Source organism: Oncorhynchus gorbuscha, linkage group LG21, assembly GCF_021184085.1.
Source record: "Oncorhynchus gorbuscha isolate QuinsamMale2020 ecotype Even-year linkage group LG21, OgorEven_v1.0, whole genome shotgun sequence".
NCBI classification, from domain to species: domain Eukaryota; kingdom Metazoa; phylum Chordata; class Actinopteri; order Salmoniformes; family Salmonidae; genus Oncorhynchus; species Oncorhynchus gorbuscha.
Genome location: NC_060193.1, coordinates 20,861,786 through 20,887,463, shown reverse-complemented (window position 1 = coordinate 20,887,463; position 25,678 = coordinate 20,861,786). Strand labels below are relative to the sequence as shown.

The window sequence follows — 25,678 nt, the reverse complement described above, 5'->3', positions numbered from 1 at the left end:
CTACTGTCTGATTCCAGAGTACACTGTCTCTTCCTCCATGTTGCTTCTCTGTCTTCTAGACCTGTTCATCTTGTTGCTCAGATTCAGAGCTACATAATGAAGACTGTCTGCATCTTGGGCCTGTGAAGAACAATTATAAAATGGAGGGAGAATATGACTACACGTTATTGTTAAATATATATATTTTTTTACATAGTAATAGAAAATATAATGAATTTTACTTACCCCTGTATCTGAAGAAGAGACTGTTGGACTTCCTGTCTGAGAGACGGGTCCTGAAAAGAAAGACAGAAAAGATAAAGATAAACTCCTTCTTCCGTTACAGATACATCCGGTGAAACCAAGAAGAACAACTTCTATGAAGGAATTTACCGGCTACATACATCATTCATTTATTGAATTTGGATGTTTCTTACCTCACCACTGCAAACACTTCTCTTGTTCATCTTGTACATAATGTAACCAAGGAAAATGATCAGGATAAACGAGACACCCAATGCTCAGCTCAGGCAGTACAATAAGAGAAGAGGGTCTCCGCCAGTGTCTGGGAAAATAATTGGACATTTTCTTACATGATATAAATAACCACAACTGTGCACGGTTGGACACAGTAGATTATACAATAGATATAAACAAAAACTGTAAAGATTTATCACTTACCTTTGATCTCCAGTTTGGTCCCGTTTCCAAACAGTATCTCCCCATATGAGGCCACAGCACAGTAGTAAGTCCTAGCATCAGAGAGGCTGAGGTTCCTCTTGGGGAGGTTGTAGACACAGCTCTGTGTAGGAGACCCAGTCTCAGGGCTCTTCTCACACTGATCACTCCTGTCTCCATGGGTGTAAATGATTCCTGGATGGGATTCTCCTGAGCCATGTCTAACCCAATACACGCTGTGTTCTCCTGCACAGGTCTCATTGTGTATTGTACAGTTCAGAGTCACAGAATCTCCTGGCTGGACTGACTCAGACACAGACTGCTAAGTAAGATGCTGGTTTCTGGACTCTGCACATATTACTCAATATAACGAAGGTGCTAATGTTGTCCTTGATGATCTTTATGGCCTTCCTCGGGTGGTTTAGGTGTCCTGGAGGGCAGGTAGTTTGCCCCCGGTGATGTGTTGTGCAGACCTCACTACCCTCTGGAGAGCCTTACGGTTGTGGGCGGAGCAGTAGCCGTACCAGGCGGTGATACAACCCGATAGGATGCTCTCGATTGTGCACCTGTAAAAGTTTGTGAGTGCTTTTGGTTACAAGTCGACTTTCTTCAGCCTCCTGAGGTTGAAGAGGCGCTGTTAAGCCTTATTCACCACGCTGTCTGTGTGGGTGGGCCATTTCAGTTTGTCCGTCATGTGTATGCTGAGGAACTTAAACTTTCCACCATCTCCAGTACTGTCCCGTCGATGTGGATAGGGGGCTGCTCTCTCTGCTGTAGTCTGAAGTCCACGACATGCTCCTATGTTTTGTTGACGTTGAGTGTGAGGTTATTTTCCTGACACCACACTCTGAGGGCCCTCACCTCCTCCTTGTAGGCCATCTTGTTGTTGTTGGTAATCAAGCCTACCACTGTAGTATCGTCTGCAAACTTGATGATTGAGTTGGAGGCGTGCATGGTCATGTAGTCATGGGTGAACAGGGAGTACAGGAGAGGGCTGAGAACGCACCCTTGTGGGGCCCCAGTGTTGAGGATCAGCGGAGTGGAGATGTAGTTTCCTACCCTCACCACCTGGGGGAGTCCCGTCAGAAAGACCTGGACCTAGTTGCACAGGGCGGGGTCGAGACCCAGGGTCTCGAGCTTAATGACGAGTTTGGAGGTTACTGTGGTGTAAAATGCTGAGCTGTAGTCGATGAAATGCTATCTTACATAGGTATTCCTCCTGTCCAGATGGTTTATGGCAGTGTGATTGCAATTGCGTCGTCTGTTGACCTATTGGGGCGGTAAGCAAATTGGAGTGGGTCTAGGATGTCAGGTAGGGAGGTGGTGATATGATCCTTGACAAGTCTCTCAAAACACATCATGATGACGGAAGTGAGTGCTACAGGGCAATGGTCGTTTAGCTCAGTTACCTTAACTTTCTTGGGAACAGGAACAATGGTGGCCCTCTTCAAGCATGTGGGAACAGCAGACTGGGATAGCGATTGATTGAATATGTCTGTAAACACAGCTGGTCTGCGCATGCTCTGACGATGCTGCTAGGGATGCCGTCTGAGCCGGCAACCTTGCAAGGGTTAACACGTTAAAATGATTTACTCGCTTTGGCTGCGGTGAAGGAGAGGCTGCAGACTTTGGTAGTGGGCTGTGCCGGTGGCACTGTATTGTCCTCAAAGCGAGCAAAGAAGTTGTTTAGTTTGTCTGGGAGCAAGACATCGGGGTCCACGACGGGTCTGGTTTTCTTTTTGTAGTCCGTGATTGACTGTAGACCCTGCCACATACCTCTCGTGGCTGAGCCGTTGAATTGTGACTCTACTTTGTCTCTAATGATGCTTAGCTTGTTTGATTGCCTTGCGGACGGAATAGCTACACTTTTTGTATTTGGTCATGTTTCCGGTCACCTTGCCCTGATTAAAAGCAATGGTTCCCACTTTCAGTTTTGTGCTATTGCTGCCATCAATCCATGGTTTCTGGTTGGGGAAGGTTTTAATAGTTGCCGTGGGTACAAAATCACTGATGCACTTACTAATAAACTCGCTCACCGAATCAGCGTATACATCAATGTTGTTGTTCGACGCTGTCCAGAACATATCCCAGTCCACGTGATTGAAGCAATCTTGAAGCTTGGAATCAGATTGGTCGGACCAGCGTTGAACAGACCTGAGCACGGGCGTTTCCTGTTTTAGTTTCTGTCAAAAGGCTGGGACCAGCAAAATGGAGTCGTGGTAACATTTGCCAAAAGGAAGGTGAGGGAGGGCTTTGTATTCATTGCGGAAGTTAGAGTAACAATGATCCAGAATTTTGCCAGCCTGGGGCGCGCATTCAATATGCTGATAAAACTTAGGGAGCCTTGTTTTCAGATTAGCCTTGTTAAAATCCCCAGCTACAATAAATGCAGCCTTAGGATATGTGGTTTCCAGTTCTTTCAGGGCCGTCGAGGTGTCTGCTTGGGGGGGATATACATTCCTGACGGAAGCCACTCCTCAGTAAAAGGCACATGACAGCTCCCTTGGAGTTTGCCAAAAGGCACCTAAAGACTCTCAGACCATGAGAAACAAGATTCTCTGGTCTGATGAAAGCAAGATTTAAATATTTGGCCTGAATGTCAAGCGTTATATCTGGAGGAAACATGTCACCATCCCTACGGTGAAGTATGGTGGTGGCAGCATCATGCTTTGGGGATGTTTTTCAGCTTCAGGGACTGGGAGACTAGTCAAGATCGAGGCAAAGACAAACAGTGCAAAGTACAGAGAGATCCTTGATGAAAACCTGCTCCAGGGTGCTTAGGACTGCAGACTTGGTTGAAGGTTCACCTTCTAACAGAACAACAACCTTAAGTACACGGCCAAGAAAACGAAGGAGTGGCTTCGGCACAAGTCTCCGAATCTCCTTGAGTGTCCCAACCGGAGCCCGGATTTGAACCCGATCGAACACCTCTCGAGAGACCTGAAAATAGCCTCGCAGCAACACTCCCCATTGTACCTGATAGAGCTTGAGAGGATCTGCAAAGAAGAATGGGAGAAACTCCCCAAAAACTTGTGTGTCAAGCTTGTAGTGTCACACCCAAGAAGACTTGTTGCTGTAATCACTGCCAAAGGTGATTGAACAAAGTACTGAGTAAAGGGTTCGAATACTTATGTAATTGTGATATTTAGTCTGTTCCCGGTTCCGACCAACATTTTTGCTTAAAAATTGATCTGTGGACACTGTAGATCAACATTTCTTGCATTGAACAATAGCGCTGGTTCCCACGGACACAGTAGTATATTTTTGTGTGACATAGGATGTGTAATCTGAAACGACTTAAAGATGGGATGTCCCTCCCAACATTTAATTCGCTCATCCGACTGTCAATCAACTCGTGGCTGAACCCTACATCACAGCGCAGCAGGAGATAGTGGTTTCATCACTATAGCACATTAAGAGATCGATTTATGGTCGTTCATCTAAAATAATTAATAGATTTTAAACAAAAAACACTTTCTGTTTGTCATAGATGGACAAGATTAGTACGAGATGAAAGACAAGTTCCTAAAAAGTTCACTAAACATACAAATATGCATTTTACAGTTATAAGGAGGTTTAAATCTGTAGTTAGGGGTTTTATCATTTAATTTTACTATATTTAAAAAGTGTTTTCAAGCCTCACTCATGCAGTTTTGTTGAATAGAAAATGTCATGCAATTTTTTCACATTTGTACTGTGTACTTGAGCTTTGTCCTCAGAAGTGACTAAGCAATTTGTAACATTTTTTTTTTACCAGAAAGGTGCAATTTGAGTATGCAGCATTACTACTTATTCTTTATGTCCGTCTCATGATAAATTATTACTTTTGGGGATTTTATATTTTATATTACATTTTAAGTTACATTGAAGAGGTTAAAGTATTTTGTTAACATTGTCAGATGAATAACATGACAACAACAGGTTGTGGTCTGCATATAAATGTAATGTGTGTATGATTCAGACAGAGGGTTTGGTGCAGAGGGTGAGGACGGAGACCTTGGTTGCATCCAAAATGGTTCCCTATATAGTGGGACCATAGGGTGCCATTTCAGAAGCACACATGTCATTTGGTTGATAACTGTTTTGATATCTATAAGGAAACAGACTGCATGGCCTTACGTCCCTGAAAAGTGTGAAAACTGTGGTCTGAAAGTGTTGGACCTGAGGGTTAGTTATCAACCTCCTCAGAATCACTCTGTCCAGCAGAAATAGTGACATTGAAAAAGAAACAAGGCTCATCACAGGCCTTAGAAACACAGTTAGAAAGTATCTGCATGCAAATCAAACTGCATTGGTAGCAAACCATAAAAAAACCTTAATGCCACAGTAACAGAGGAGGTGAGAACTCAAAAGTACCTAAGAAAAAAAAAGTTCAAGCCAAATGTGCGACGGCATGATGTCAGTGTGTTTAGTTGTTGAGTGGAAACGTTGGACCACAGAGATCTTTGTATGAGGTGTGTTTTTTCCATCCGTGTTCACGCCAGCGAGGTGACACTGACTACAGGCCGAGGATGTAGCGTCTGCAGTGAATGTATCAGATGAGAGTCTGCAGAGAAGATTGACACCTGCCTCTGCACACTCAACATTAGAGCAGTAGGTCTATTGTTTATGGTGAATTCCCTCTGCATGCAAATACATCAAGGATGCACTATGACTGAAGCAGTCCTACAAGTGCTCAAAGTGTTCAAGATGTTGCATAGGACACATTCTTTTGAACATAGCCCACTAAAGTATGGTTATTGTACTAAAAAGCAGATGGTGGTAGGTGTGGTAGGTGTCCCAAACCCAAGGTGTCCAACATACAGTATCATTGTATATCATGCATTCAATTAAACTCAACTGTATGATGACAACAACAGTAGATAAGTGTTTGTCTTTATTTGTACTCCACCCACGTTGTGCACACATCTAGTCTAGAGCCTGGGGTAGTTCGGTTTTGGTTTTGGTCAGGTATTTATAGTCTGGCAATATGGATGGAAAGAGATGTAGGGCCTGATTGGTGAGAAGAGAGTGTGTGGTTAACATGTGCAGAGAGAGAGAGCAAGAGACTGAGTGAGAGAGTGAGTGAGAGAGCGAGAGACTGAGTGAGAGAGAGAGAGACTGAGTGTGTGAGAGAGAGAGACTGAGTGAGAGTGAGAGAGAGACTGAGTAGAGAGCAAGAGGAAGAGAGAGAGAGAGAGAGAGAGAGAGAGAGAGAGAGAGAGAGAGAGAGAGAGAGAGAGAGAGAGAGAGAGAGAGAGAGAGGGAGAGAACTTCTGTGAGTGTAATATTTACTGTTAATTTTTATTGTTTATTTCACTTTTGTTTATTACCTTCTTCACTTGCTTTGGCAACATTAACATATGTTTCCCATGTCAGTAATGCCCTTGAATTTAATTTAATTGAGAGTGAGAGAGAGTGGTGTGAAGAGAGAGAGAGCGAGAGAGAGAAAGAAAGAGAGAGCGAGAGAAAGAGAGAGTGGAGTGAAGAGAGAGAGAGACCAAACCTGATAATATACATTAAAGGGGGAATCAGCAGTCGCTACATCCATTTTCGGACTTATAAATTCATTATATGTACCCATTGATTCTTCAACTGTCGTACTCCACCGAAAATATACGTTTGTTTTACTCCAACATTTGTAAACAAAGAAAGTGTAAACAAACACTTTACAGGCTCAAAACATGGTTAAAACTATCATTTTGATATCATTTTGATCGTCAGTCCCTAGAAGTTAGCCGTAGTTATGTCGATTAATTTGAGTGTTTACAATTATCCAGCCCAATCCCTCAGCTTTTTCTGTTGGTCTTGTTTCTACTGCTGATAAATTTGCTAAATTAAATTTATATTTAGCAAATTAGCTAAGATACTGTCCTTACCATTCTGTTGGCATATACTCTGTCCTCACATTAGATTATAGGATGGATGATGCAGTCAATCTTATTTTCTATGTTAAGTTTAACAGTAGCCTACTTACTCAATACCAGTAGAGCTGGTATAGAGTAGAGCTGGTTCTCACCATTATGTGTGTAGATCTGATCTCCCTCGTCTAGCTGTGAATCAGAGAATATCTCTTAATTCACTCTGAGATCAGACAGGGTCAAAGGGCATTTCATTGGCAGGGGGAGCTGTTGTTGGTTTTGGACCACAATGTCAATTTACAGAAAGCAGAATATACACTCTTACAGAGGTTTTATGTGGAATGCGTGTATCAAAATAGACATCGGTGTCTTACAGTAAAAAAGTCCATAGCATTTGACATGTTTGGGGAAGCGTTTGGGTTCGGTTGACTTCATAGGTGACCACAAGGCCATTCTCAGGGTTACTGCTGCTGGTGATGCTTTATTTGGAGAAGTGGTTTATAGATGTTCAACTAATTATGCGCTAACCCCAGCCCGATCCATAACCCTAGCCCTACCCCTAGCCTAAATCTAGCCCTAGCCATAACCCTAGTCCTATAGCCCTAGTCCTAACCCTAAAGGTAACCCTATAGCCCTAGTGCTAATGATAAAGATAACCCTGTAGCCCTAGTCCTAACCCTATAGCCCTAGTCCTGACCCTAAAGCTAACCCTATAGCCCTAGTCCTAACCCTAGTCCTAACCCTGTATCCCTAGTCCTAACCCTAAAGCTAAACATATAGCCCTAGTCCTAACCATAAAGCTAACCCTATAGCCCTAGTCCTAACCCTAAAGATAGCCCTATAGCCCTAGCCCTAACCCTATAGCCCTAGTCCTAACCCTAAAGCTAACCCTATAGCCCTAGTCCTAACCCTAAAGCTAAACCTAGTCCTAACCCTAAAGCTAACCCTAGTCCTAACCCTAAAGCTAACCCTATAGCCCTAGTCCTGGAAAGCGTTATGCGCCCTCATTGGTTCGTCGGCCAGCCTGTCTTCTGGGTTGCACCCCCAGTCCAATGACCAGTCGGATCGAGCCAACCAGGATCTTGAGACTACTCTGCGCTTCCGTGTCTTTGCCAACCCCTCCTCCTGGAGCCAGCACATGGTGCGGGTCGAGTACGCCTGCAACAACCTTCCGTGCTCTGCCACAGGCCTTTCTCTGTTTGAGAGTTCCCTGGGGTCTTAGCCCTCGCTCTTCCCCGAGCAGGAGGAAGACGTCGGGGTACCTTCTGCCCAGATGCTTGTCCGCCACTGTTGTCACACCTGGAGAGCCCGGTCGGCTCTCCTCAAGACCACCTCCGGGTATTGACGACAAGCGGATCACCATCGGACACGGGCTGCCCGATATCGTCTCGGGCAGAAGGTATTGCTATCCACCCGGGATCTGCCCCTCTGGGTGGAATCCCGCAAACTCTCCCCCCAGTTCATCGGCCCATTTCCCATCTCCAAGATTATTAGACACACCGCTGTTCGTCTTCTGTTGCCACGTACCCTTCGTATACATACCACCTTTCATGTGTCCAGAGTCAAACCTGTGTCTCAGAGCCCTTTTTCTCCTTTTTCCAGATCCACTCCTCTTCCTCATATCATCGACAGTCAACCGGCCTGCACGGTGAGACATCTCCTGAAGTTTCGACCTCGGGGCAGGGGGTTCCAGGACCTGGTTGACTGGGAGCGTTATGGCCTGGACGAGAGGTGATGGGTCCCCGCCAGGGACATCCTGAACCCAGGCCTTATCGTGGATTCTCAATGCCGACACCATGGTCAACCAGGTATTCACACAGGTAGGACGCCAGGTGGTGCCCCTAGGGGGGGTACTGTCACACCCTGATCTGTTTCACCTGTCTGTGTGTTTGTCTCCACCCCCTCCAGGTGTCACCCATCTTCCCCCTTATCCCCTGTGTATTTATACCTGTGTTTTCTGTTTGTCTGTTGCCAGTTCGTCTTCTTTGTCAAGTCAGCCAGCGTTTTTTGTATCAGCTCCTATCTCTCTTTTCTCATCCTCCTGGTTTTGACCCTTGCTTCTCCTGACTCTGAGCACACCTGCCTGACCACTCTGTCTGCCCCTGACCCTGAGTCTGCCTGCCGACCTGTACCTTTGCCACAAACTCTGGTTTACTGATCCATGCCTGCCTTGACCTGTCTATTGCCTGCCCCTGTTGGAATATCAAACCATTGTCCATTCGACATGTCTGCATCTGGGTCTAACCTTGATCCCTGACAGGAAGCTCATAAGAAATCCTGCTATGCCCTCCGACGAACCATCAAACAAACAAAGCGTCAGCTCAGGACTAAGATCGAATCATACTACACAGGCTCGCAAACTATTACAGACTACAAAGGGAAGCACAGCCGAGAGCGGCCCAGTGACATGAGCCAACCATATTACTTCTATGCTCACTTCTAGTCAAGTAACACTGAACCATGCATGAGAGCATCAGATGTTCCGGATGACTGTGTGATTATGTTCTCCGCAGACTAAGTGAGCAAGACTTTTAAACAGGTCAACATTCACAAGGCAGCAGGGCCAGACAGATTACCAGGAAATGTACTCCAAGCATGCACGGTTCAACTGGCAAGTGTCTTCACTGACATTTTCAACCTCTCCCTGTCTGAGTCTGTAATACCAACATATTTCAAGCAGACCACCAAAGTCCCTGTGCCCAAGAACACTAAGGTAACCTGCCTAAATTACTACTGACCCGTAGCGCCCACGTCTGTAGCCATGAAGTGCTTTGAAAGGCTGGTCATGGCTAACATCAACACCAGTATCCCAGAAACCAAAAACCAGGGCTGCCCAACCCTCTTCCTGGAGATCTACAGTCCTGTGGGTTTTCAGTCCAACACTATTTTAACACACCTGATTGTACTTATTAGCTGCTCAACAAGACCTTAGCTAGCTGAATCAGATATGCTAAATTAGGGTTGTACTGAAAACCTACAGGACAGCAGATCTCCAGGAAGATGGCTGAGCAGCCATGCCCTAGACCCACTCCAATTTGATATCGCCCTAACAGATCCGCAGATGATGCAATCTCTATTAAACTCCACACTGCACTTTCCCTCCTGGACTAAAGGAACCCCAATGTGAGAATGCTATTCATTGACTACAGCTCAGCGTTCAACACCATAGTGCCGTCAAAGCTCATCACTAAGCTAAGAACCCTGGGACTAAACATCTCCCTCTACAACAGGATCCTGGACTTCCTGACGGACGGCCCACAGGTGTTAAGGTTATGTAACAACACATCCGCCATGCTGATTCTCAACATAGGTGCGTTGTACTCCCTGTTAACTCATGACCGCACGGCCAGGCACGACTCCAACACCATCATTAAGTTTGCCGATGACACAGTGGTAGGCTTGATTACCGACAACGACGAGACAGCCTATAGGTAGGAGGTCAGAGTCCTGGCCATGTGGTGCCAGGAAAACAACATTTCCATCAATGTGATCAAGACAAAGGAGATGATTGTGGACTACAGGAAAAGGAGAACCGAGCACGCCCCCATTCTCCATTCATCGACGGGGCTGTAGTGGAGCAGGTTGAGTAGTGGAGCAGGTTGAGAGCTTCAAGTTCCATGATGTCCACATCTCCAACAAACTAACATTGTCCAAGCACACCAAGACAGTCCTGGAGAGGGCACGACATTACCAGTCCCCCTCAGGAGATTGATAAGATTTGACATTGGTCCTCAGATCTTCAAAATGTTCTACAGCTGCACCATCGAGAGCATCTTGACTGGTTGCATCACTGCCTGGTATGGCACTGCCTGGTATGGCAACTGCCAAGCTTCCTGCAATCCAGGACCTCTATACCAGGCGGTGTCAGAGGAAGGCCCTAAAAATGGTCAAAGACTCCAGCCACCCTAGTCATAGACTGCTCTCTCTGCTATCGCATGTCAACTGGTAACTGAGCTCCAAGTCAAGATCCATGAGGTTTCTAAACAGTTTCTACGCCAAAGCCATAAGACTCCTGAACATCTAATAAAATGGCTACCCAGACAATGATACTCTCTGTTATTATCAATACATAGTCACTTTAATAACTCGACCTACAGGTACGTATTACCTCAATTACCTCGACTAACCGTTGACTCTGTGCTGGTCGGTACCCCTTGTATATTACCTTGTTAGTTATTTTACTGCTGCTCTTTATTAATTTGTTACTGTTTTTTTTAACTGCATTGTTGGTTACATTCCTTGTAAGTAAGCATTTCACTGTTTGTTATTCCTCTCAGGATGAAGATGCTGAAAACTCCATGACGCTGCTCTGAACGTCATCCACAAGAAAGTAAACGCCGGGAGACAGAGGGGCGCCATGGAGAGAGACACTGTTTACTCCGGGTGAGATGACAAAATATGGACAGAAATGTAGACCTTTGCTCTTCAATAACTTTCATTGATTATATTTTCTACACTATATGTATAACTATGGCTTTTTCATTGTGTGTTACAATTACTTTCTGTCAATCTCCATTTAACATTGATACTGTTGTGCATTATAATTCAAATAAAGCATTCAAATGCTTTCATATAGAGATATTGTTTGATTTGATATTTTTCGCTGTCCTTAAATTTCATCCACAGATTAAGTTTGCAAGAACCATATTAGACTGATGCTCAATGTAACAAAGCTATGTGAATATGCATCTATTGACTGGTGTTTTAGTTTGTCTCAAACTCTTTTTTTAGCTGTATCCTGAATACATCTCTGTAGTTGTCATGTTTTGTCATTGATTATCATGTCTTGTCCCTGTGCTTCCCCTTCTATTCGTTTCCCTCTGCTGGTCTTATTAGGTTCTTTCCCTCTTTCTATCCCTCTCTCTCCCCCTCCCTCTCTCACTCTCTCGCTCTCTCTTCTCTCTATCGTTCCGTTCCTGCTCCCAGCTGTTCCTATTCCCCTAATCATCATTTAGTCTTCCCACACCTGTTCCCGATCCTTTTCCCTGATTAGAGTCCCTATTTCTCTCCTTGTTTTCCGTTCCTGCCCTGTCGGATCCTTATCTATAATTCACCGTGCTGTGTCTATGTTTTGCCCTGTCGTGTCGTGTTTCCCTCAGATGCTGCGTGGTGAGCAGGTGTCTGAGTCTGCTAGGTTCAAGTGCCTTCCCGAGGCAACCTGCAGTTCTTGATCAAGTCTCCCAGTCTGTTCTCGTCTTTACGAGTAGTATTATGCCTTTTGTTTTGTAAAGTTTCTTACTGGATTAAAAACTCTGTTTTCGCCAAGTCGCTTTTGGGTCCTCATTCACCTGCATAACAGTAGTGTTCTGAATGCTCTAAATAGATTTAACTCTCAGCTAAACTCATCTCTAACCCCCAGCAATGACTGTCAGTCCACACCATGTGCTCTCTACACACAGATCTGCGGCTCTAAACCACACACAATGTCACCAAGTGTACAACTCACTCTCTTCATGAGAAAAGCCTGAACTAAAAATACAAATACTATAATTTGAACAGTGCATTGTTGAGAGACATTTTGATTTGGCCGTTTTGAGAAACGATTGACAAAATCTTAACGTATAATTCCAAATTTCAGGATTGCAATTCATTTATCTTTCAATAGGGAGCAGCAGTATTTACAGAAGTCCCTGTGACTGCTTAACCAGTAGAGTTGGCAGCAACTTTTAGAAAATGTTCAAATTTTTCACAAATTTTATGAAGAATCGTTGAAAACATACTATCCTGTTATAGTTGATGTGTGTAGTCATAATATCTGTCAACAAAGGCACAACAAAGACACTGTGTGGCTGTTAAGGATCTATAACAAGGTAATATATACATTTATTACATACATATTACACATCTGTATCATGTTATAAATCCATTTTAGAATCATAGAGTCATATGCATCAAACAGGCTAGGTAGTCATTATCACTGAATCATTACTACTAACATCAACTAAGTTATTATAAAGTGTAGATTAGTTACCACAAGGAGCAACACAATCACTCAAAATGAAAGGGGCAACAAAGTGATCTCTATATGACGATGACAATAACTCTTGTTGACGTGTAGTTTGTATTGACTGCCAGGGAGTCAACCAATTTATTCAAGTCATCTCTCCTCTGTAATGTGTTGTGCTCTTTTAGTTGTGTTGATAGCATTTCAATCACACCCACCCCCACACAGTGAACAAGTTAACAGGTACTCTGCAGTCTACTGTAAGCCCCAGATGAGGCCATATCTACTCTTTGGTCAGGTGGGCCTGCTGGCTCTGTGCACACAGGACCCTCCTACCTGCTCTCTGTGTTTCTGTGTCTCTGTGGTTTTCAGCAGGATGTCTATGTGGTGTCACTGTTGTTCTCACCATCTTTACTTGTTGTTCATGCTTCCCCTGACAGCTTACATCCAACATAAAACAGTTATTTATTAAACTAACCGCAATATATATTTAATTATCCGAAATCAGTTACAAACCACAAATAACTACTAAATAACCCTTTTTTAACCGTCCGAGTTAAGCACCTCATGTGTGGTACAGCACCATCTATTCTCACTTGTGGTCCATGGGGAGGGGCCATTTTGTGATAATGTCATGGGAGAACTTTCAGTACATTCTCAAACAGGCATGTCTTGTGAAGCACAAAGTCAACTGCAGGTTCCTCTTCCAGAATGAAACTTGAAAAAGGAGGATCCTCCTTCTGATAGATTGCTTCCTTTCAGAACCACACTAACCACAGACTTAAACAGACTAGATGAAGTGTGTCACATTAGCTGAGTGGCTGGGGTATCCAGTCAGGCATGCACGCTCAGGTGTTACACTTAGTGAATGTTTCTGTGAATGATATACTGGGAATGGAAGAATGACATGCACTTGTTTCATTGGGTAGGTGTTTACACTACTCATATTCACTCTTGTACATATATACAAAAGTATGTGGACAGCCCTTCAAATGAATGGATTTGGCTAATTCAATCACTGAGCCTTATTGAAGAGCTAAGTGACTTCCAACGTGGCACCGCCATTGGATGCCACCTAACTAACAAGTCAGTTAGTCAAATGTCTCTCCTGTTAGAGATGCCCCTGGTTGTTGTGAAGTGGAGGAGCAACAATGCTCAGCCGCGAAGTGGTAGGCCACAGAAGCTCACAGAACGGGATCGCCAGGTGCTGATGCATAAAGCGTGTAAAAATCGTCTGTCCTCGGTTGCAATACTCACTCCGAGTTCTAAACTGCCTCTGGAAGTTGTCAGCACAAGAACGGTTCATTGGAAGCTTTATGAAACGAATGTCAAAGAATGAGCAGCCCTATACGCCGCTCTGAACGTCGTCCACAAGTAAGTAAACGCCGGAAGACAGGGGAGCGCCATGGAGAGAGACACTGTTTACTCTGGGGTGAGACGCCAAAACATGGACTGAAATGTAGACTTTTGCTCTTTAAGATTGTAATAAGATTGTGTTTTCTACACTATATGTATTGTACTTGTATTCTGTCAAGCTCCTTTTAACATTGATACTGTTGTGCAATTTAGATCAAATAAAACATTTCATACAGATGCATTGTTTGGTTTGCATTCATATTTTTCTCTGTCTTTAAATTTCACCCACCAATTTAAAATGCAAGAACCATATTGGGCTTATGCTCAATGTAACAAAGCTATTTTTGGTTGCATAACGCACTGTGAATATGCATATATTGAATGGTGTTTTTTAACTGTATCCTGAAAACATCTCTGTGGTGTTCTGACGGCCCTAAATAGATTTTCCACTCTGCTAAATTCATCTCTAAGCCCCAGCAATGACCTTCAGTCCTCACCACGTGCTCGCTACACACACCTCAGTGCATCTAAACCACAAACAACCATGTCACTAAGAGCACAACTCACTCTCTGCAAGAGAATAGTTTTGAAGTAAACATTAACATCTTAGGTGAATATACTTTGAGCAGAATTTAGATTATTGAGAATGATTTCAGATATGACAATGTACACATTGTGACTGAGCAGTTTCCACAAACTATTGACACAACATGAACGTATAAGTGCACCTTGCATGATTGCAATTCGTGTATCTTTCAATAGGGAGCAGCAGTGCATATGAAGGTCCCTGTGAATCAAATCAAATCAAGTGAATGGCGCCAGAGGGGATGGCTGCTGTTTTACGGGCTCCTAACCAATTGTGTTATTTTAAATTGTTTGTAACTTATTTTGTACAACATGTTGCTGCTACCTTCTCTTATGCCCGAAAAGAGCTTCTGGATATCAGAACAGCGATTACTCACCTCAAACTGGACAAATATTTTTTATTTAATGAGTCTGACACTTAGGATATAGTGTTGCTCCCGGACAAAGCCCAAATCCCCATTATTCACATGAAGAAAATAAGGAAATACAGGGGGAGCAGATCAGGGTGCCTTGTGTGAATTCGTCAGCGAGTGGGTAACCCGCCTCTACCATACATTCTATTGGCCAACGTGCAATCACTAGAGAAAAAATTCAATGAGCATAGTGACTTTACAAATGACCTTGACTAACCTGTACCCCTGCACATTGACTCGGTACCTGTACCCCATGAATATAGCCTCGTTACAGTTATGTCATTTTCTTGTGTTTTTTAATTTAAAAAAATGTACTTTCTATTTCTTGAACTTCTTTGTTGATGTCATCCACAAAGTAGATAACCGACTTGCCAAAACTATAGCTTGCTAACAATAAATTAGTGGAGTGGTTGAAAAACGAGTTTTAATGACTCCAACCTAAGTGTATGCAAACTTCCGACTTCAACTGTATATCGACTATGAAACAAATAGGACATGGCCTGCTTATGAGTTGCCATGAAAGAAAGCTAGATTAATTCAACTGAAAATGGCAAGAACAGGTGTTCGTAGCTAAATGCTTTTGGTTAGCTTGAGAATAATAATTGAGTGATTTATCATTCTATGGTATGTAAGCGAGCCACTCAGGCGCAGAATAATGACACTTGTGTGACGACCCTCCCACTCTGTCTGCCGTATTCTGTCTTTGTTCTTGTTTCCTTATTAGGATGCCAGTGGGCGGAGTTGAGAGGGTCGTCAGCTACATGGGAAACACCTGGGCCAGGTGTCTCCCAGGATAAATAGACCTCTTCCACATTCATGGAGGAGACTCTCTCCATGCAGACACCTTTTGTAGATTCTGTTGTGGTTCTTGGTGGCCTTTTGTTTGTTTGCTTTGGCACCTTTCATCACCCTGCATTATCACATTCATGCATGCAAAACACTCACTTACACTACTGATTACTGATTACACACACATTGTATATTATACTTAGTTGCTTTAGTTAATAAATACATATTTTGCTACTCCTTATCTCCACGTGAGCTCCCTTTGTTACGGGCTTTGAGCCGGTTCGTGACAAGTGGGAGCTCGTCCGGGATCTTTGAACTATTGGTTTGGGAGACCGTGGAGGTACGTGTTTGGTTTGAATATGGTGTTTGAGTGTGATCGGCCCAGTATTGGTTGCCTTTGTTGTTTGGTTTGTGTGCTATGTTGGAGAGAGTATAATGGTTAGTTTCCAGGCCATGCCTAGTCTGAACTCTTGTTCTACTTTCTGTTGGGACGTCAGTCTGAAGTGAGTAATCTGCTGTGTACCTCGGTGGGAGATTTGGGTAGGGTAGTGGAACTTGCTACCCGGAGCTATAGCCTTTTTCCCCTGATAGGCTTAGTGACGTGTTTCAATTTTGGACATGTTGGGCATGGTTAAATGTTTGTTATTTTTGTGTGGTGTCTGTGGACTGAGCAGTTGTCTCGGGCACGTCCGTGGCTTGGTGGAATTTGCCAGCATGCTGGGGAGTTCTATTTCCTTGCCAGCGGGCTACAGTGCGTAAATACCCACCGCAAATCTGCACGAAGACTAGGGTTGAGTTATTGTAGGTTTTGGGGAAGCTCTGTATCTCATCTCTCTTCTGTGGTGCTCAGGGTGATTGTCATTTCTCTGGTTGTGGTCTGATGTGCTCAGCAGAGGAGTTGAGCAAGATTATTTACTTATGACTATGGTGTCTCATGTACACAAGTTCATTCGCTTTCCATCAGAGGACCTGTTAGAATTATGTACTTAAGAACAGCTGTTGAAGATCGCTGAACACTACAAGCTTAAATGATTGAAATTAGTGAAATTCTGTTTCGTTGGAAGTGACTATGAATCGTTGGAAGTGACTATGAATCGTTGGAAGTGACTATGAATCGTTGGAAGTGACTATGAATCGTTGGAAGTGACTATGAATCGTTGGAAGTGACTATGAATCGTGTGACTATGAATCGTTGGAAGTGACTATGAATCGTTGGGAGTTGTAAAAATTAAGAAGGACCCTGATGTTCTTTTCGTTGGAGTTTGTAGCTGTTGGTCTTTTGTGCCGTGTTCCTGAATGTTTACGTGATTGACCATTGTTTCGGGTTGTCATGTTCTATCTTTCCTGTCTGTTCCCTCCTGGTCTTGTGTTCTTCTTTCCTCTTAAATATTGCTTCCTATGCGCAAAGGTTGCTGAGGTCTGGGGAGGAGGAGGTTGGATGGGGCAGGTGGAGGTGTGAACACATAACCCCTCACCAATTTGGGACCTGTGTCAATTTGGGACGCAGAGGCCTGTGTCAATTTGGGACGCAGAGGCCTGTCAATTTGGGACGCAGAGGCCTGTGTCAATTTGGGACGCAGAGGCCTGTGTCAATTTGGGACGCAGAGGCCTGTGTCAATTTGGGACGCAGAGGCCTGTGTCAATTTGGGACCTGTGTCAATTTGGGAGAGGCCTGTGTCAATTTGGGACGCCTGTGTCAATTTGGGAGGCCTGTGTCAATTTGGGACGCAGAGGCCTGTGTCAATTTGGGACGCTGAGGCCTGTGTCAATTTGGGACGCAGAGGCCTGTGTCAATTTGGGACCGAGGCCTGTGTCAATTTGGGACTGTGTTTTGGGGACGCAGAGGCCTGTGTCAATTTGGGACGCAGAGGCCTGTGTCAATTTGGGATGTGGAGGCCTGTGTCAATTTGGGACGCAGAGGCCTGTGTCAATTTGGGACGCGGAAGGCTGGTATGTTCCGGGGTCCTTGTTGGTCCCTTTTATGGGGGGAATGTGACTCCCACTCTGTCTGCCGTATTCTGTCTTTGTTCTTGTTTCCTTATTAGGATGCCGGTGGGCGGAGTTGAGAGGGTCGTCAGCTACATGGGAAACACCTGGGCCAGGTGTCTCCCAGGATAAATAGACCTCTTCCACATTCATGGAGGAGACTCTCTCCATGCAGACACCTTTTGTAGATTCTGTTGTGGTTCTTGGTGGCCTTTTGTTTGTTTGCTTTGGCACCTTTCATCACCCTGCATTATCACATTCATGCATGCAAAACACTCACTTACACTACTGATTACTGATTACACACCCATTGTATATTATACTTAGTTGCTTTAGTTAATAAATACATATTTTGCTACTCCTTATCTCCACGTTGTCTCCCTTTGTTACGGGCTTTGAGCCGGTTCGTGACACTTGGAAGAGGGAGATGAACGAGATGGGAGTAATAATTTGTTGCAAGTTGGGGAGTGGGGCTAATAGCTGAACAACAGACTAACCCCCCCCCCCCTTCTATCACAGACCAGATTTTCCCTAATGACCAAGGGGTAGCTTGCTGCTCAATGTGATAAAGTACTTACTTTTCAAATAAGTTATCTTACACGTTATGTTTGCTGACAATTTGTTAGCTACGCCGTCCTTACGGACCACATAGCATATCATTACAGCAGTATGTACCAGTATATTAGCTAGCTATCTAACGTTAGTGGTTATACATCAAACTTGCCAGTATATTAACAAAATCTAACTACGCAACGTTTATTGACTTGATTATTCCCGTCATTTTTAGTTTAGCTAAATGGTATAGTCATTGTGAGTTCTCAATGGACATTCGGGTGCTTTCGTAAATTTGCTCCAGCTATCTACACCGATTTCAGAGCACTCTTGTCTGAGTGTACCAGCGCGCAGAATAATGAATTTAGTGTACTGCCAACTCTAATGTTAAGGCGGTAATAGTGATTTCCATGTACACTGCTGCATCCTATTGAAAAATAAATAAAGGCAGTACTTCGATCTGCACGTATGCATTTTCACATTTTGTATTGTTTGCGAAAACGTCTCAGTCACAATGTATACATTGTCATATTTTGATTATATTTTCAACAATATCAGCTCTTTCAAAATCTATTTAGCTAAGAATACTTTTTATTAGTACAGGCTTTTCTCATGAAGAGAGTGAGTTGTGATCTTAGTGACATGGATGTTTGTGGTTTTGATTCACTGAGGTGTGTGAAGACTGGGTGATGAGGACTGATGGTCATTGCTGGGAGTTTGAGATGAGTTAAACTGACTGTTCAATCTATTTAGGGCCGTCAGAACACCACAGAGATGTGATGTAGGATACAGCTTTAAAAATAGAGTTGAGACAACTGAAAGTGTTAGTCAGTAGAATGTACTCTATGCATGCTATTATAAACATCATGTAATCAGGATGCAGTGTACCTGCAAACCTACCAGTTTAACTCGAAGAATATAAGAGAAAAGCTACATTTCACCGATTTTAAAGTTTTATTTGATCTAAAATGCACAACAGTAAAGTAGAAAGGAGTTTGACAGAATACAAGAACTTGTAACACAATTATAATGATAAAAACACGGTGTGTAACAGAAAAAGCAACGTAAAAAATCTGAAATGTCATGTTTACATACATTTTCAGACCCTTTACTCAGTACTTTGAAGCATCTTTGGCTATGATTACAACCTCGAGTCTTCTTGGGTATGACACTACATGCTTGGCACACCTCTTCTCTGCAAGTCCTCTCAAAATCTGTCAGGTTAGATGGGGTGCATTGCTGCCCAGATATTTTCATGTCTCTCCAGAGGTTTTCGATCAGATTTAAGGCTGGACATTCCGAGACTTGCCCTGAAGCCACTCCTGCTGTAAGGGCTTTCTTCCATTGACAGAGAGGCGGACCAAAGCGCAGCATGGTTGTTTTGATTCATGTTTTAATAAATCACTTCACATGAACAAACTAACAAAAACAAGAAACGTGAAAACCCAAAACAGCCCTATCTGGTGCAAAACACAGAGAAAGGAACAATCACCAACAAACACACAGTGAAATCCAGGCTACCTAAGTATGATTCTCAATCAGAGACAACTAATGACACCTGCCTCTGATTGAGAACCATACTAGGCCGAAACATAAAATACCCCAAAACATAGAAAAACAAACATAGACTGCCCACCCAACTCACGCCCTGACCATACTAAATAATGACAAAACAAAGGAAATAAAGGTCAGAACGTGACAGTACCCCCCCCCCCCAAAGGTGCAGACTCCGGCCGCAAAACCTTAACCTATAAGGGAGGATCTGGGTGGGCGTCTGTCCGCGGTGGCGGCTCTGGCGCGGGACCCCACTTCACCATTGTCTTAGTCCGCTTTATTGTCCGCCTCCGTGGCTTTCTAACCATGGCCACCCCTCTCAATGACCCCACTGGACAGAGGGGCAGCTCGGGACAGAGGGGCGGAAGCTCTGGACAGAGGGGCAGAAGCTCTGGACAGAGGGGCAGAAGCTCTGGACAGAGGGGCAGAAGCTCTGGACAGAGGGGCAGAAGCTTGGGACAAAGGGGCAGGGGCTCTGGCGCCTCTGGGCTGAGGGGCTCTGGCGCCTCAGACTCCGGCAGCAGCGCCGGACAGGCGGGAGACTCCGGCAGCAGCGCCGGACAGGCGGGAGACTCCGGCAGCAGCGCCGGACAGGCGGGAGACTCCGGCAGCAGCGCCGGACAGGCGGGAGACTCTGGCAGCAGCGCCGGACAGACAGGACCACCTGCAGGGAGGAGACAGAGAGACAGCCTGGTGCGTGGGGCTGCCACAGGAACCACCAGGCTGGGGAGACCTTCAGGAGGCTTGGTGTTAGGAGGAGGCACCTGAAGGACCGGGCTGTGGAGGAGCACTGGAGCTCTGGTGCACAACCTTGGCACCACTTCCCCAGGCTGGACAACTACTCTAGCCCGGACCCTCCAGAGTGCAGGCACAGGTTGAACCGGGCTGTGGGTAAGCACGGGAGATCTAGTGCTTACTACACGCACCTCTCCCTTAGGCTCCACTCCCACATTTGCCCGGCACGAGCGGAGCGCAGGCATAGAACGCACTGCACCCTCCCAGCGCCCCGGAGACACAGCACGCAGAGCCGGCGCAGGATACCCTGGACCAAAACTGCGTACCGGCGACCAGACCCGCTGAGCAGGCACCATACGCCCTGGCTCGATGCCCACACTCGCATGGCACTTTCGGTGGGCTGCCCTATAGCGCACCGGGCTATGGGCACGTACTGGCGACATCGTGCGCTTAACCGCATAACATGGTGCCTGACCAGTAATGCGCTGCTTATAATAAGCACGAGGAGTGAGCTCAGGTCTGCTACCTGGCTTAATACCACACCTCGTCTGTCCCCCAAAACATTTTTTTGGGGCTGCCTCTCGTACCTGTCGCACTGCCGTGCTGGATTCGCCAACCTCATTCTCCTGTAACCTTCCTTGCACTGCTCCATCGAATCCCAGGCGGGCTCCGGCACTCTCCCTGGGTCGACCGCCCACCTGTCTATCTCCTCCCAAGTTGTGTAGTCCAGATTCTGCTCCCATGTCCCGAAATCCTGACCTCGCTGTTGCTGTTCCTTCTCCTGCTGCTGCTTTTGCTGCAGCTGCTGTTTACCACGCCGCTTGGTCCAGTTGTGGTGGGTGATCCTGTAAGGGCTTTCTTCCATTGACGGAGAGGCGGACCAAAGCGCAGCGTGGTTGTTTTGATTAATGTTTTAATAAATCACTTCACATGAACAAACTAACAAAAACAAGAAACGTGAAAACCCAAAACAGCCCTATCTGGTGCAAAACACAGAGACAGGAACAATCACCAACAAACACACAGTGAAACCCAGGCTACCTAAGTATGATTCTCCATCAGAGACAACTAATGACACCTGCCTCTGATTGAGAACCATACTAGGCCGAAACATAGAAATACCCCAAAACATAGAAAAACAAACATGGACTGCCCACCCAACTCACGCCCTGACCATACTAAATACTGACAAAACAAAGGAAATAAAGGTCAGAACGTGACACCTGCGTTGTCTCGGATGTGTGCTTAGAGTCATTGCCCTGTTGGAAGGTGAATCTTTGCCCAAGTCTGAGGTCCTGAGCGTTCTGGAGCAGGTTCTCATCAAGGATCTCTCTGTACTTTGCTCCGTTCATCTTTCCCTCGATCCTGACAAGTTTCCCTGTCCCTGCCGCTGAAAACCATCCCATCCCTTAGTAAAAGGAACATACCCATGATGGTGCTACCACCTTGATTCACCATAGGGATGGTGCCAGGTTTCCTCCAGATTTGACACTTGACATTCAGGCAAAGGAGTTCAATCTTGGTTTCATAAGAGCACAGAATCTTGTATCTCATGGTCTTTTGGCAAACTCCAGGCGGGCATTCATGTGCCTTTTACTAAAGTGTGACTTCCATCTGGCCACTCTACCATAAAGGCCTGATTTGTGGAGTGCCGCAGAGATGTTTGTCCTTCTGGAGGCTTCTCCCATCTCCACAGAGAAACTCTGGAGCTCTGTCAGAGTTACCATTGGGTTCTTGGTCACCGCCCTTCTCCCCCGATTGCTCAGTTTGGCCAGGTGGCGAGCTTTAGGAACGATGGTTCTTGGTGGTTCCAAACTTATTCCATTTAAGAATGATGGAGGCCACTGTGTTCTTGGGGATATTCAATGCTGAAGAAATGTTTTTGTACCCTTCTCCAGATCTGTGCCTTGACGCAATTCTGTCCCGGAACACTGCGGACAATACCTTTAACGCAGATGGACTCCAATCAAATTGAACAAACATCTCAAGGATGATCAATGGAAAGAGGATGCACCTGATCTCAATTTCCAGTCAAATAGCAAAGGGTCTGAATACTTATGTAAGTAAGGTATTTATGTTTTAAATTATTTATACATTTGCATTTAGTGTACTGCCAACTCTACTGTTAAGTAGGAAGTAGGAAAACCTGCTAAATCGGCAGTGTTTCAAATACTTGTTCTCCCCACTGTATATGTTGTCATTATGGGAATTTTAGAATAAGGATGTAAATAACAAAATGTTGAAAAAGTCAAGGGGTGTGAAAACTTTCCAAATGCACTTTATACTGCACCAACAGTTTATTCCTATATTGTGGGCAATGATACCGCTCACCTCTGGACAGCAGAGAGGTTTTCTTGGTCATATTATACATAACACAAGCCAGGACAATGATGATGATGACACAAAGAGCCAACGCTACACCCAGACAGTACACCAAGAGAACAGGATCCTCCTTACAAACATCTGTGGAAATATAGATAGTGATAGAGGAGATTCAGGACATGTCAGAAATATCACTAGTCCATTTCCAGCTTGGTCCCGTTCCCAAATAGTATTTCCCCACATGAGGCCATAGCACAGTAGTAAGTCCCAGCATCAGAGAGGCTGAAGTGCCTCTTAGGGAGGTTGCAGACCCAAATCCTCTGTTCACATTCAAATGTTTAGTCTCAGTAAAGTCCTCTGTAAACTTGTTGAAATAAAAACTATTTTCATTCCCATAATATGATGATGCCATGAGAAGAGGCTTCTGTCCAACAGTTTGCTTGTACCAAGAGACTCTGAACAATTGAGATCGACAAAAACAATTGAGAGATACACTTTGTCCCAGTTGTGTAACTATCACAGGGTCTGGTTGGATTACATCCTTGTTATTGGCTGTCTATAGCAGCCCTTCAATGATGCAAAGTCAGAGTTACTGGTTTGTATTTTTTCATCATTTGGGTCGGTGGCTGAGACTACTGGTACATATGTCCTCTGACGTCCACAGGGGGTTTACATTGTATTTCTTACTTCATGTCTGTAGAAGGTAATTCAAAGCTTTCAGGAGGAATTGAACTGTGGTGAGGTTGGCACATTTTTGACAAAATAAAGATGTGATCCTTTGATACCTGGTGCAAATAAGTGATAAGAAGTAGGAAGTCATTACACTAAGAAATAAAAAACATCTTTACTGAAATATCACACAATCATAAAGGCATGTTACAGAGTTCCATGTTACAACTAGTATCATCAAAAGGAAGAATTCAGACATTTGCAAAATCATTTTATACATTTTGTTGTACAATTCTACAAAAATAAATGTATGCTGACAGTCAACCTCAGCCGCTATTGCTAAAGATGTGAGACTTCTTAAACCATCCTAGTATCAGCTTTCACACTTGCTGGACATTTATGCTCTGAACCTGAGAGTTTTTACATTAATATTAGGTGAAGCTAGGACCCTGCAATAGCATCCTACAATAAATTAAAAATGTATTTAATAGTCAGTTCACACTGGCTCTGTCAGGATCAAAGTGGAGTTCAGAGGGGGGGTGGGGCTTAACATAGAATAATGCTGATTCAATGACCCTCATATGTCACATCCTGTCTTGATTACTTACACCAGAGTAGATGGTTTCTTCCTCTCGCTGTTCTCTCCTCCGTCTCCTGGGCTTGTTCCTCTTCTTGTCACTGATCTTCAAGGCATCATAATCACCGTTTAGCTATGTGGATAAAACAAGGTCTCAGTATGGGTGAAATCTAATGCTGTAGTATATTGCTTTAATACTATTTCCCTGTCTCATCCTGCTAACCTGTTGGTCTGACGTGTTGGCATGAAGCTTCCCATACTGGCTTTGCTGAGAAGGGGTCCCCGCTAAAAGAAAAGACAAAATGTTTTAAACATTTGCAACCTCTTTTTTTTTACAAATTAAAAGGCATACTACCATGTCTTAAGTTCTTATTTATTAAGAAATAACATCAGAGTACCTGTAAATAGGTTGCTGTGTGTTTGAGCGGGTGTTAGTGGCATGAGAAGAGAAAAATACTGTTCATCACTGGAACATAAAGATGCCTGAGTATGGCCTAAATAAATACCTTTGCTTTTTCATGTCTACTTCCGCTCCTCACCTCCGTTGTTCGACGTCGCTGGTTTAGTAACCACCAGTCCTGGCATTCAACATTATGCACACCTGGACTCCATCACTTCACTGATTACCTCCACTATATCTGTCAGTCCCCTAGTTCCTGTCCCCAGGCAGTTCTTAAACTGACTTGCATAGTTAAATAAAGGTTAAATAAAATAAAGGTTTTGACTGTGTTTCATGTCTATACGCTACTTGTGGTTGTTATATTGCTCTATGTTCCATTTATTATTAAACTCACCAGCTGCACTTGTTTTCCGACTCCCAGCGTATACATTACAGAATACGTCCTCAACAAATTTGAAGCATCAGGTAATCAGGACATCTCCCAAATGGTTGAAGAACAGGGATACCTACTTATTCAACACCACAACCAGCTGGTGAAACTGGGGAAGACTATGGAAGAGGTTCTTCGCAGTCTTCCCGAGAAGCGTTGCCTTCATCTAGCAGACGATGCTCTGCCACCAGTCGACCCAGTGAGACAGCACACCAGTCCACTCAGCAGTCCACCCAGGTCAATAATGACCGTCTGTCCTTCCCGGATTAATATGATGGAACCCCATCTCAGTGCCGTGGCTTCCTACTCCAGTGCTCCCTCTATTTTGTCCCACCACTGAGAGGTCCACTCTCCCAGTCTCTGCTGACTGGGAGAGTGTTGGAGTGGGCTACGGCCGCCTGGGAGAGAGGAGAGGAGGAGATGGATTCATATGAGGGGTTCATGGCTCTATTCAGAGGTATCTTCGCTCATCCACCGGAGGGAGTGCAGAGAGGGGGGTGAGCGCCTAATCCAACTGGGGCAGGATGACCAGACCGCTGCTGAGTACCCGCTCACCTTCCGGACTGTAGCAGCATCCAGCTGATGGAATGAGCCAGCGGTTCGTATGCTATTCAAAAGAGGAATGCGCGAGGAGGTCCAGACGGAACTGGCATGTCGCGATGACAACCTCTCCTCCTACTTCGAGAGCATCAGTACCCTCATCGCTTTTCTCCCTCGCTCAGTGACCATTCTGTATCAGAGTCTGAGCCCATGGAGGTAGTGGTCACACACTTCCCTGTGGCTGAACGACGTAGACGGAAACAGCTGGGGCTCTGTCCCTATTGTGGTCAAGGAAGGATCCAGCTTCAGCAGTGTCTGGTACGTCCTCC

General features: G+C 44.7%; 1 pseudogene; it reads right to left on the bottom strand.

Annotated features, from left to right (window-relative positions):
- Nucleotides 1-24,564, bottom strand: LOC124007991 (annotated as a pseudogene).
- Nucleotides 24,565-25,678: the final 1,114 nt, after the last annotated feature.